An 11,063-nucleotide genomic window follows, 5' to 3' on the forward strand; every position below is an offset into this window, starting at 1 on the left:
TGAATCAAAGTTCATCAGTAATACTGGCTTATAATTTTCTTTTTGTGTTTATTCTTCCCTTTCCTAGATATTAGGAATATATTCATATGAATTATTAAGCACTCTCTCTTTATTTCTACTTCTTAGAAACTCTTTCTCCTTTCAAAGTTCAGATCCAACATTATCTCCTATAACATATGTTCTTTATTTATCACTTTTAGCTGTTCATAGCTATACTTGTAATTAATTTGAATATGTGTCATAGTTATTCATATGCATTATTATTTCACTAATTAGAAGGTAAGTTCTTTAAGTACCTGATGTATAAACAATTGTTGCTTAATACTTGCTTTTGATAGAATAATTATTTCTCTATTCATTTTTAGGTTTTTCAATACAATTTTTTTTAAAAAAATCACTATGTTTGCCTTCATTTTTTCAGATGTACATATTTAACCTTTAAGTCCTTCTAATAGATATTATGGTACTATTCATTTTCTCTTGGTACTGCTTACTTCTTATCTGTTTATGTTCAATTTCAACTTTCAAAGGACATTTTTAATGTTACAGAATTTATTGATTGAATCTTTTGTTTTTTAACAGCTGTGATTTAAATCTAATAAGCCCCATGAGTGACTTTAGGGAGGTTCAGGAAATAGGAGTAACTCTAAAACAGTATTTGATATAAGTAGCAAGGACATCTCTGTGATAGTTGAACTGAGGAATAAATGGGATGTCTTTGCCCAAAGCTACTTTACCAAATAATGGAAAGGAAGGAAGGAAATATCCCACCATGTAGTGAGATATTAGAGCTTACCCTTAGTATGTTATATATAATATAAAATTTGAACAAATTAAGGATCCAATAGGCCTAATATGGTTTTAAAAAAAAGATGTGACAAATGAATGCTTTGAACAATAATTCTTTTTACTCATATAGTGCATTTTAGTAATATATACTCTGTTTCAGGGAGAAAAATGTAAAAATATAAATGGAATATTCTCTTAAAATGTACACTTTCCATTTGATGATATGAGGAAAGTATAAGTTTCTTGCTAACGATCAAATATTATTCTGTTCTGAAAGAGCTAATATAGTTTTCTATCTTTCTGTTAATAAGGCAGAACATTCTTGCAAATAAACAGTTAAATTCTAAATCATAATAAATAACATCACTCTAACCAGCCATTTTCAACCATTTAAACTCTGTTTCCCTACCAATAATCTTGCACAAAACTCAAAAGTATAACTTTTCTATGCTTTTCAAGGGTTTTTCCCCATAAGGAGCACATAGAAGGTAACATTTGTGACCATTATGGTTGGGTTCAATTTGAAACAATATTCCCTTTTAGAATATTCCCAAATGAAATAAATCTATCACTTTGTCCCAGGGTTTCTTTCACCAGCTTTCTGTCAGCTACCACTTTTCTGAAGTTTATGACAGAATGGAATGAGGGAACATACAGTGTAACTCAGGCCAAGATAGACAGGCTCCTTATTCTGTCAAAAATTCTTAACAGTCTCAAAAACTAGATTGTTGACAAATAGACAAATATTATCATTGTTAGATGAAAAGAAATTTGGAAGGAAAAAATAAAGAGACATTCCAATAACACAAACAATATTGGGTTCAGCATAGAAATGGATTCTGAAGAGATCTGAGAAATAAAGAGTAAGTTATATACTCTTAAATATTTTAGTCACACACTGAGGTAGCTTAATTTATAGGTTTATCTTATTTTAAGAAAGCTTGATGTGGCTTCCTTGACCCTAAAAAGTTCTGAAGTTGTATAGCATTTTCTAGGAAAGCTTTGATGTTCCTCCAAGGCACTAAGCTGCACTGCGGGAGGCTGCCATTCAGATCACACATCTATTGCACAGTTACTTTCTTCCACTATAGGTAACATAGAAGCAAGGAGGCACCTAAGACTGAATAAAGTCGGGAGGTGGAGCCAAGATGGTGGTTAGAAAGCAGGGACGTACCTAAAGTTCTCCCCCAAGACCCTCCAAACACCTATAAAAAATGACTCTGAACAAATTCTAGAACTGCAGAACCCATGTAATAGTAGAAGGAAGCAGGGCTCCAGTCCAGGACAGCCTGGATGGTTGCTGGGTAAGGTCTATCGCATGGAACTGGGAGCAGAGCAGAGCCCAGGGTGGGCTGTGCCCAGACCAACCAGACCAGGAGGCAGGTGGAACAGGCCCTAGCTCCCTGAATCAGTGAGCTGTGGCAGGTAACGGACTTCCCAACCCACAAACACCAAAGACAACAGAGAAGGTTAGTGGGAAAAAACTGCAGGGACAGAGTTAAAGGAGTTCACGGTTCAGCCACCACCCCTGAAGCAGTGGAAGTGGTGCAGCTACAGAACTGGAGCTGCAGTTGCTTCTGGCCCCAGGCACACCTGGTGGAATTAAGTGGCAGATCAGAGCAGGAGTGCAGAGCCTGCTCAGATCTGAGTCCTGGTCAGAGTTGGCGGTTCTTGGGGGAGGAGGAGCACTGGTGTGGCAGACCTTGCTGTGTAGAAAAGGCACTGGAAATAACAGCACAACCCCTCAAGCCTGGAACAAAGTACTCTATACTCTACAAGCAGTCATACCCCGACGAAAAACTCAAGTAGTTGGCTGGGAACATGGCCAGGCAGCGAAAACGGTCTCAGAGTCAGACTCAGACTTTGGAATCTTTCTTTGGTGACAAAGAAGACCAAAAAAAAGAAGGCAACAAAGTCAAAGAGCCTACATCAAAAGCCTCCAAGAAAAATGTACTGGTCCCAGGCCATGGAAGGGCTCAAAAAGGATTTGGAAAAGCAAGTTATAGAAGTAGAGGAAAAATTAGGAAGAAATGACAGTGATGTAAGAAAACCATGAAAAACAAGTCAATAACTTGCTAATGGAGACCCAAAAAAATACTGAAGAAAATAACACCTTAAAAATAGACTAACTCAAATGGCAAAATGGCTCCAAAAAGGCAATGAGGAGAAGAATGCCTTGAAAGGCAGAATTACCCAAATGGAAAAGGAGGTCCAAAAGACCACTGAAGAAAATACTACCTTAAAAATTAGATTGGAGTGAGTGGAAGGTAGTGACTTTATGAGAAATCAAGATATTATAAAACAGAACCAAAGGAATGAAAAAATGGAAGACAATGTGAAATATCTCATTGGAAAAACCACTGACCTGAAAAATAGATCCAGGAGAGATAATTTTAAAATTATTGGACTACCTGAAAGCCATGATCAAAAAAAGAGCCCAAATATCATCATTCAAGAAATTTTCAAGGAGAACTACCCTGATATTCTAGAGTCAGAGGGTAAAATAGAAATTGAAAGAATCCACCGATCACCTCATGAAAAAGACCCCAAAAAGAAGACTCCTTTGTTGCCAAATTCCAGAGCTCCCAGATCAAGGAGAATGTACTGCAAGCAGCCAGAAAGAAACAATTTGAGTATTGTGGAAACACAATCAGGATAATACAAGATCTAGCAGCTTCTACATTAAGGGATCGAAGGACTTGGAATATGATATTCCAGAGGTCAATGGAGCTAGGATTAAAACCAAGAATCATCTACCCAGCAAAACTGAGTATCATGCCCCAAGGCAAAATATGGATTTTCAATACAATGGAGGACTTTCAAGAATTCTCAGTGAAAAGACCAGAGCTGAATAGAAAATTTGACTTTCAAACACATGAATCAAGAGAAGCATGAAAAGGTAAAGAAGAATGAGAAATCATAAGGGACTTACTAAAGTTGAACTGTTTTGTTTACATTCCTACATGTAAAGATGATGTATATAATTCATGAGACCTCATACACACACACACACACACACACACACACACACACACACACACAGAGAGAGGGCACAGGGTGAGTTGAATATGAAGGGATGATATCTAAAAAAATAAAATAAAATTAAGGGATGAGAGAGGAATATATTGAGAGAGGGAGAAAGGAGAGATAGAATGGGGTAAATTATCTCACATAAAAGTGGCAATAAAAAGTGGTTCTGTAGGAAGGGAAGAGGGGGCAGGTGAGGGGGAGTGAGCGCTCTCATCGGATTTAACCTGAGGAGGGAATACACAGTCAATTGGGTATCTTACCCCACAGGAAAGAAGGAAGAAGGAGATATAAAAGGGGGGACAACAGAAGGGAGGGCAAATGGGGGAGGAGTAATCAAAAACAAACCCTTTCCAAAAGGGACAGGGTCAAAGGAGAAAACTGAACAAAGGGGGATAGGATAGGAAGGAGTAAAATATAGTTAGTCTCTCACAATATGAGCATTGTGGAAGGGCTTTACATAATGATACACATGTGGCCTATGTTGAATTGCTTGCCTTCTTAGGGAGGGTGGGTGGGGAGGGAAGAGGGGAAAGAATTTGGAACTCAAAGTTTTGAAAGAAGATGTTCAAAAAAAAATTTTGCATGGAACTAGGAAATAAGATATACAGGCAATGGGGCATAGAAATGTATCTTGCCCTACAAGAAAGTAAGGGAAAAGGGAATGGGGGGGCGGAGTGGGGTGAAAGAAGGGAGGGCTGATTGGGGAACAGGGCAATCAGAATATATGCCATCTTGGAGTGGGGGGGAGGGTAGAAATGGGGAGAAAATTAGTAATTCAAACTCTTGTGAAAATCAATGCTGAAAACTAAAAATATTAAATACATAAATAAATAAGTAAAAAAATAAAATGAGAAGATTGTACTAGAAAAAAAGACTGAATAAAGTCATAGCTAGGCTTAAAAATGTATGTTCATTCAGAAAATAACAAATATTATTTAGCTTCCTTTTCTACATGTAAATCCCATTTAAGTCAAAAGTTTACAGTGGTAAAAACGAGAATCATAATTGCTTTCTTTTATACCAAAATATGTTTTACATTGATTACCTCATTTGATCCTCACACCTGAATATTGAAATAAAGGCTATGGGAATCATTATCCCTACTTTACAGATGAGGAAGTGAGGATCAGAAAGTTTAAGTGAATTGCTCATGGTCACACGGTATGTCAAATATTTTAAGTTGTGACTAAAATCCCCCACATTCTACAAGAAGCATTCTCCAAACCCTCTTACTTCTAGTGTCTTATTTTTATTAATTATTTACTATTTATCTTGCATGTAGCTTGCTTTTTAAAGAAACATATAATAGATATATTTATTTATATACATATCTCAAAGTATATATATAATATATATGTGTGTGTTTGTGTGTGTATGTATGTATATATACCATAACATATATACATATAAATATTTACCTATCGATTTTTATCTCCTGTATTAGACTATAAGCTCCTTGAGGACAAAGACATTTTGCCTTTTTTTTGTATCTCCAGTGCTTAGCATAATGTCTGGCACATAGCACATACTTAATAAATGTTTATTAATTGATTAATTGATTGAGATGTGAGAAGCAAGATTTGAAAGGAGCTCTACATGACTCCAAAACTAATATTCTACACACTCTAAAAGACTGATTCTCAGGTAGTGCTAAGTTCTTTGTTACTAACTTCAAAAATTTCCATTTATTTAATTATCATCTTAGTTTTCTTTACCATCCTTAGGTTGTTGTAGGTCATTTTTATGATGTGTCATATCATATGGTTGTTCCTAGGTATACACAAGTCACTTAACTTTATTTTTTTTTTGATTCGGTTTCCTCATCTGTAAGATAAAGATAACAATAATGCCTTCCTTCTGGGGTTGTTGTGAGGATCAAATAAGGTAATAACTTTTAAGCATTTACATAGTGTTGGTACATAGTGAGTGATACACACACATATACATGTATGTACATGTGTGTATATATGTACAAATACATATATATGCAAATATCTATGTACACACATATATAGTTATGTTATCAATATTATCATTATCACCATAATATCATTACTATTTAATACATAGACATTAAGCACCTTTTGCACATAGATCTACAAATGGGGACTAAATTTCTCCCTTGGTATTCTTACATTGTCTAATCCTAAATTATTATTTACTATGTTGTGCTTCTATATGTTTCTTTCCCTTCTCTTTCCTTCATTTTTCTCAAGTCATTGTCAATAATTTTGAGCTGTAAAGAATCTCAATAGCTAATGCAATTCTCTCCATTTAGGCACAAAGAAAATGAGGTTTAGAGTGGTTACGTTGTTTGCCTAATTGTACATATACTAAGTACTCAGCCTGGATTTGAAACCCAATGTAAGACTCTTTACACTTTACATATTACACTGCCTTTAAGCATTGTAACTGCTTTTAAAGTGGTACACCCATAAGGATACTGTACCTGTGTCCAGCTAAATTTAACTCATTCAGTTTGTTGTTCTTCCTGGATTAATGCCAGAGATTAATCTTTTTTTAATTAATTTTAATTTTTTATTAAATAAAAATCATTTTCTCTTTCTCCCTCCCCCAATTAGAAAAAAAAAATAAAAGGAAAAACAAAGATCTTGTTCCTATTAAAGATTTTAGACAGTTGTTCATTTTGAACCATGAAGCAAAACAACTCTACAACTGATATATGAAAATACATTTATAATTAGGAGAATAGCCACTTTACAGAAAAAGGATTATTCATTCTGTAAAATGATTGGAAAGGTTATTTAACATGCGAGCTTCACTTGTGCATTTAAATTATGTTTCAACTTAAAGCATTCAATTTATGTAAAAAATTCAGAAATCAATCTATTGGAATGAGTGAGCATTGCCTACTTTTTCTGCAAAGAATTTTAGAAGATGAGGAACATGGAGCATGCTTTCTCACAAACAAAACAGACTATCCTATTTAGAAGGCTCAGGTCTTTATGCTATACTTGGACACAGCATTAACCAAATCATACTCTAATAAATGGCATGTTTAGTAAGAGAATCCATGCATATTTAAGAATAGTCTGTCTCTGAAAATAAGTCTATGAAGATGAAACTGCTTCTGCCAAGGGCATCATTGCTATATCATATGTATGGTGTATTTCAGAACTATTAGCGAAATAGCCATTCAATTTTTTTAAGAGGATTGAATTCAATATGATTTTTCTATTCATGGATATTAACGCATATGAAAAACTGTCTTTAAATAAATTAAACATAGACTTTAATTTCATTTTGATAAATTCTTTCTGCAATTGACAAACATATTCAAATTCACATAGACTTTGAAAAAATTCTTAGAAATGGGAGGTAATTGTTAATGTTAATCTACTAATCCTTTGATATATCATGTAGCAGAATGAAAATCAAATAAATGTCCTTTTGGTAGCTCCTTTGAAATGAGAGAGAGAGAGAGAGAGAGAGAGGGAGAGAGAGAGAGAGAAAATTCTGTTTTTACCTTAAGCAGGGATGCTGCAGAGGAGATAAATTAGGGATTAAAATGATTCATCTATACATTGTCAAATGATAAAAAAGTGACTATGTGATAAACAGAACTCTTAGCAGGCACAGTCACTAGATACCTTTAATGTTAAACCTAGGTTATCAGAAAATACTTAAACATAAAGAATATTTTTGCTTATCTTTCAAGTAGGGGATATAAAAGTTAGAAAAGGTTGTGTTAATAGGGAGCCCAGTTCTTTATCCTATGGGTGGAGAGTAAGCTTCTGAAAATCTAAAGGTAAAAAGTAAGTGGAGGAAAGGAAGAAAAGAATGACTTTGTTACCTAGCCCACAGAAGAGCCTGGCATTTTTAAGGCTTTGAAGGTATGATTAAAAGGTTACAGTGGGAAATGACAAAGATAATAGATCCTAGAAGTCACTCTCCATCATGGTTGCCTTCCAGAATTTTTGTCATCTCTTAGGCCTCACTTCCTGCCCAATTTCCTCCATGCAGTCTTCTCTGATGTTCAGAACTCAAGTATTCTCTACCTCTTCAGATTTTCCATATCCCCTTGCCTAGTTTGTTTCTTTGTTCTTCTCAAGTCCTACTTTATAGAGTATGTGACATAAATCCCCTGCATCTAATAGAATAAGTTTCTTCAACACAAGCACTTTGACATTTTATTGAATCTTTGTCTTTCTAAAACAGGCCTGCACAACATACAGGCCACAGACTGCTTGCAGCCCACCAAAGGATTTTGGACAGTCGGCAAAAAATGTAGAGGATGTAAAAGTAAGTAAAGATGTAATGAATGCTTTGTTTGTGCCCTGCTTAATCCTTCTTCCACTAGTCACTATTGTGCTCATCATGTAACTTGGTGGGTGGGTTGCCATTGCACACTCTCTCCTATTTGTCTTGTGACCTGCAGCAACCAAGCATCATCAGTGTATCTCCAGTCTGAGAGGAGGGAGAGTCATATCTTTTTACTGTGTTTTCTGTTGTTACTAAATGCAAACAGTAAGAAAACCTGAAAAATGTATTAAAATTTGTACCGTTTAGCAAAGTATTTTTTAATATTAATATGATTTCATGATAAATAAAAATCTTTAGCAAGTATAATTAATTGATATTAATTGAAATTTCCCTTTTTCATATGCTTTATTTGAAAAATAATTTAATCATTAATTATACCTTCACTTGGAAAGTGAGCCACTAAAAACCTATCTGTGGCCCGAAGAAGTTTAGCCTACTTTAATTTTGGCCCTTACCTACTGCCAAGTTGTGCAGGTCTGCTCTAAAACCTAGCACAGAACTGTATACATAGGAAATACTTAATAAAATAGCAGAATTGAGATGATTATAATGTATTTCTACTGTGTTGGATCTAAATTTAAAAGCCACATGGACACAGAGGAAATGAGAACCATAGTGTTGTAACAACAACAAAAACAAAATTTTTTAAAGTGAAAGTAAAAGAAAAATGGAGGGATTTTATTCTAACAGCAGAGTGCTTAATAAAAGCCCTGAGGTACAGGCCTTCTCTATGGAGAACTTCCAGCATCATGAATATGTTTTGAATAGAAGCCTTATTAAGATTTTCAAGAGCCATTTTTTCATATGAAATTATATTTTCTGTCTAGATATTGACTCAACAATTAATTCTTACTCAAAAGTGTGACCTACCAATTCAGTACCTGCTCATTATAAAACAAATAAGTAAAGAAAAAAAGGTCCCATTAACCAGGTCTAAACACAGGTCATCAAGTCTCAGAAGCTGAGAGAGTCCATTTTTAAACCTATCCTTCCATAATAACACTCTGCCGTGCCACTATGTTGTCTATCTGCTATAGATTATGAGATCAAAATTTTGGGTTAAAAGTAAACTTAGAAGTCTTGTAGAGTCACAAACGAGGTGACCAATAGGTCACCAGTAAGAGAAACGATAGAGCTTCTCCCATACTCTAATATCACATCTATGTTTGGGTTCAAAGAGACTATATGGGCGATTACATAGGAGATTTTAATGGTGGCTGCAGAGGCCTATATTGAGGAGAAAGAAGCAAGGGAAAGACAAATGGCATGAGGAGACTTTGCAGAGGGTTTGAAGGACTCTGAGATTTCTTTCTCTTCCTGCCTAGATCAGAAACTGTGTATGGATGTGACCTTGTAGCTCTTGGAGGTTTCATAGCATACCATTAATGCTGAGATATGGAACTCAGGATCATTAATGTTCTTCCAGTGCCTAACAACATCCCTCTTCAGGAATAGAAGCAGAATTCCTGTGGTGAATAACAGTGGTTTCCAGTTGCAGAAGGTACAGCACTCCTTTAACAAGTGGCAGAGGATTTGCAAAGGAAGGGAGATGAGAGTATTCCTGTGGCAATAGGAAACTTGTTTGTTTGGTGCTGGGCCACAGGCCTTAGTCTGGGGTCAATTCTCAACCTTCTAATCCCTGGAAAGCTGAAGAGAGTTTATCATTTGTTTGTTTTGTTTTGTTTTGTTTTGTTTTTGGTAGGGTGGGTTGTCCTATCAAAATGGAGGAGTGCTGTCATATTCATCAACATCTAGCTTGTTCTTCTTGTTTTCTGAGATTTACAAATTAGTCAGCTGATGGGGAATAGCATGACCTGAACAAATAGTGCTCTGGTCATTTGCAAGTGCCCTGTTCCCCTATTTTCAGCCCCCTTCAAAGCTTGTGGATTGAAGCTTTAGTTTTCCCTTGCCCTCTCCTTCCCACAGAAAATCCTTATTCCCCCCTCTGCCCCCTTTGGAAAAAGTTTTGGTGCTCCCACCTTAAAAGTACCCTTGGTTTTCTCTGCCCGTCTTATTGGAGGGTAGAGTGAAAAAAAAACAAACCCCAAAATCCTAAAACCAAAACCAAACCCAAAAAGCTCTGTCCAAAACCCCCATTTAAAGACATCTCAGAAGTACAGTTAACTCTTCATTTTCACCAGCTGCACTGCTGATGCACTGATTGGATTGACTCCACCATGACCATGCCCCTACATACATTCAGCTTCCTTTTGTGTGCAGTACCACCCCATCATTAGATTTTAAGCTTATGGAAGGTAATGGATGTTTTTCCTTCTCTTCTTTGCATTCTCAGTACTCAAAACATTGCTTGGCACATATTAAGCACTTAATACATGTTTAATATATTAAATTACATTTCATTCTGTTGTGTTGCCAATAACAATAACAAAACCGACAGGGTCAAATATTAACTTTAGAAATGTTAATTTGGCAGCTGAGTGGAGGATAGAATATAGGAGTTGGGGTGGGGAAACTTGATGAGCCAGAAGACTATTAAAATATTCCAGGTATGAGGAAATGAAGTTCTACACTTGGGTAGGGGTAGTGTTAGAGGTGAGAAGGGAGCATATACAAAAGGTATTGTAAAGGTAAAATTGATGGACTTTGGCAACAGATTGAATATGATTTTGAGAAAGAGTATGGAGTGGGGGATAGCCCCTAGACTGTGAGCCTATGTACCTGGAAGGATGATAGTATCCTCAATATTAATGGGAAAATTTGGAAGAGAGGAATGGTTTGAGGGCAAAGTTCAAGTTTTGGACATCTTTAAAAGGTTCAGTTTGAGTTTAAGATAGTTTTAGGACATTAGGCTGAAGATGTCTAATAGACAGTTGAGCATATAAGACTGGAGATAAGGACAGAAATTAGGGCTGAATAAATAGATTTGAGAATAGTGTAACTTCTGACTTGAAAGACTAATTTTATGGGACTCTCTCCTTATTTCTGGAGACTTATTATCC

Source organism: Trichosurus vulpecula, chromosome 1, assembly GCF_011100635.1.
Source record: "Trichosurus vulpecula isolate mTriVul1 chromosome 1, mTriVul1.pri, whole genome shotgun sequence".
Taxonomy (NCBI): Eukaryota; Metazoa; Chordata; class Mammalia; order Diprotodontia; family Phalangeridae; genus Trichosurus; species Trichosurus vulpecula.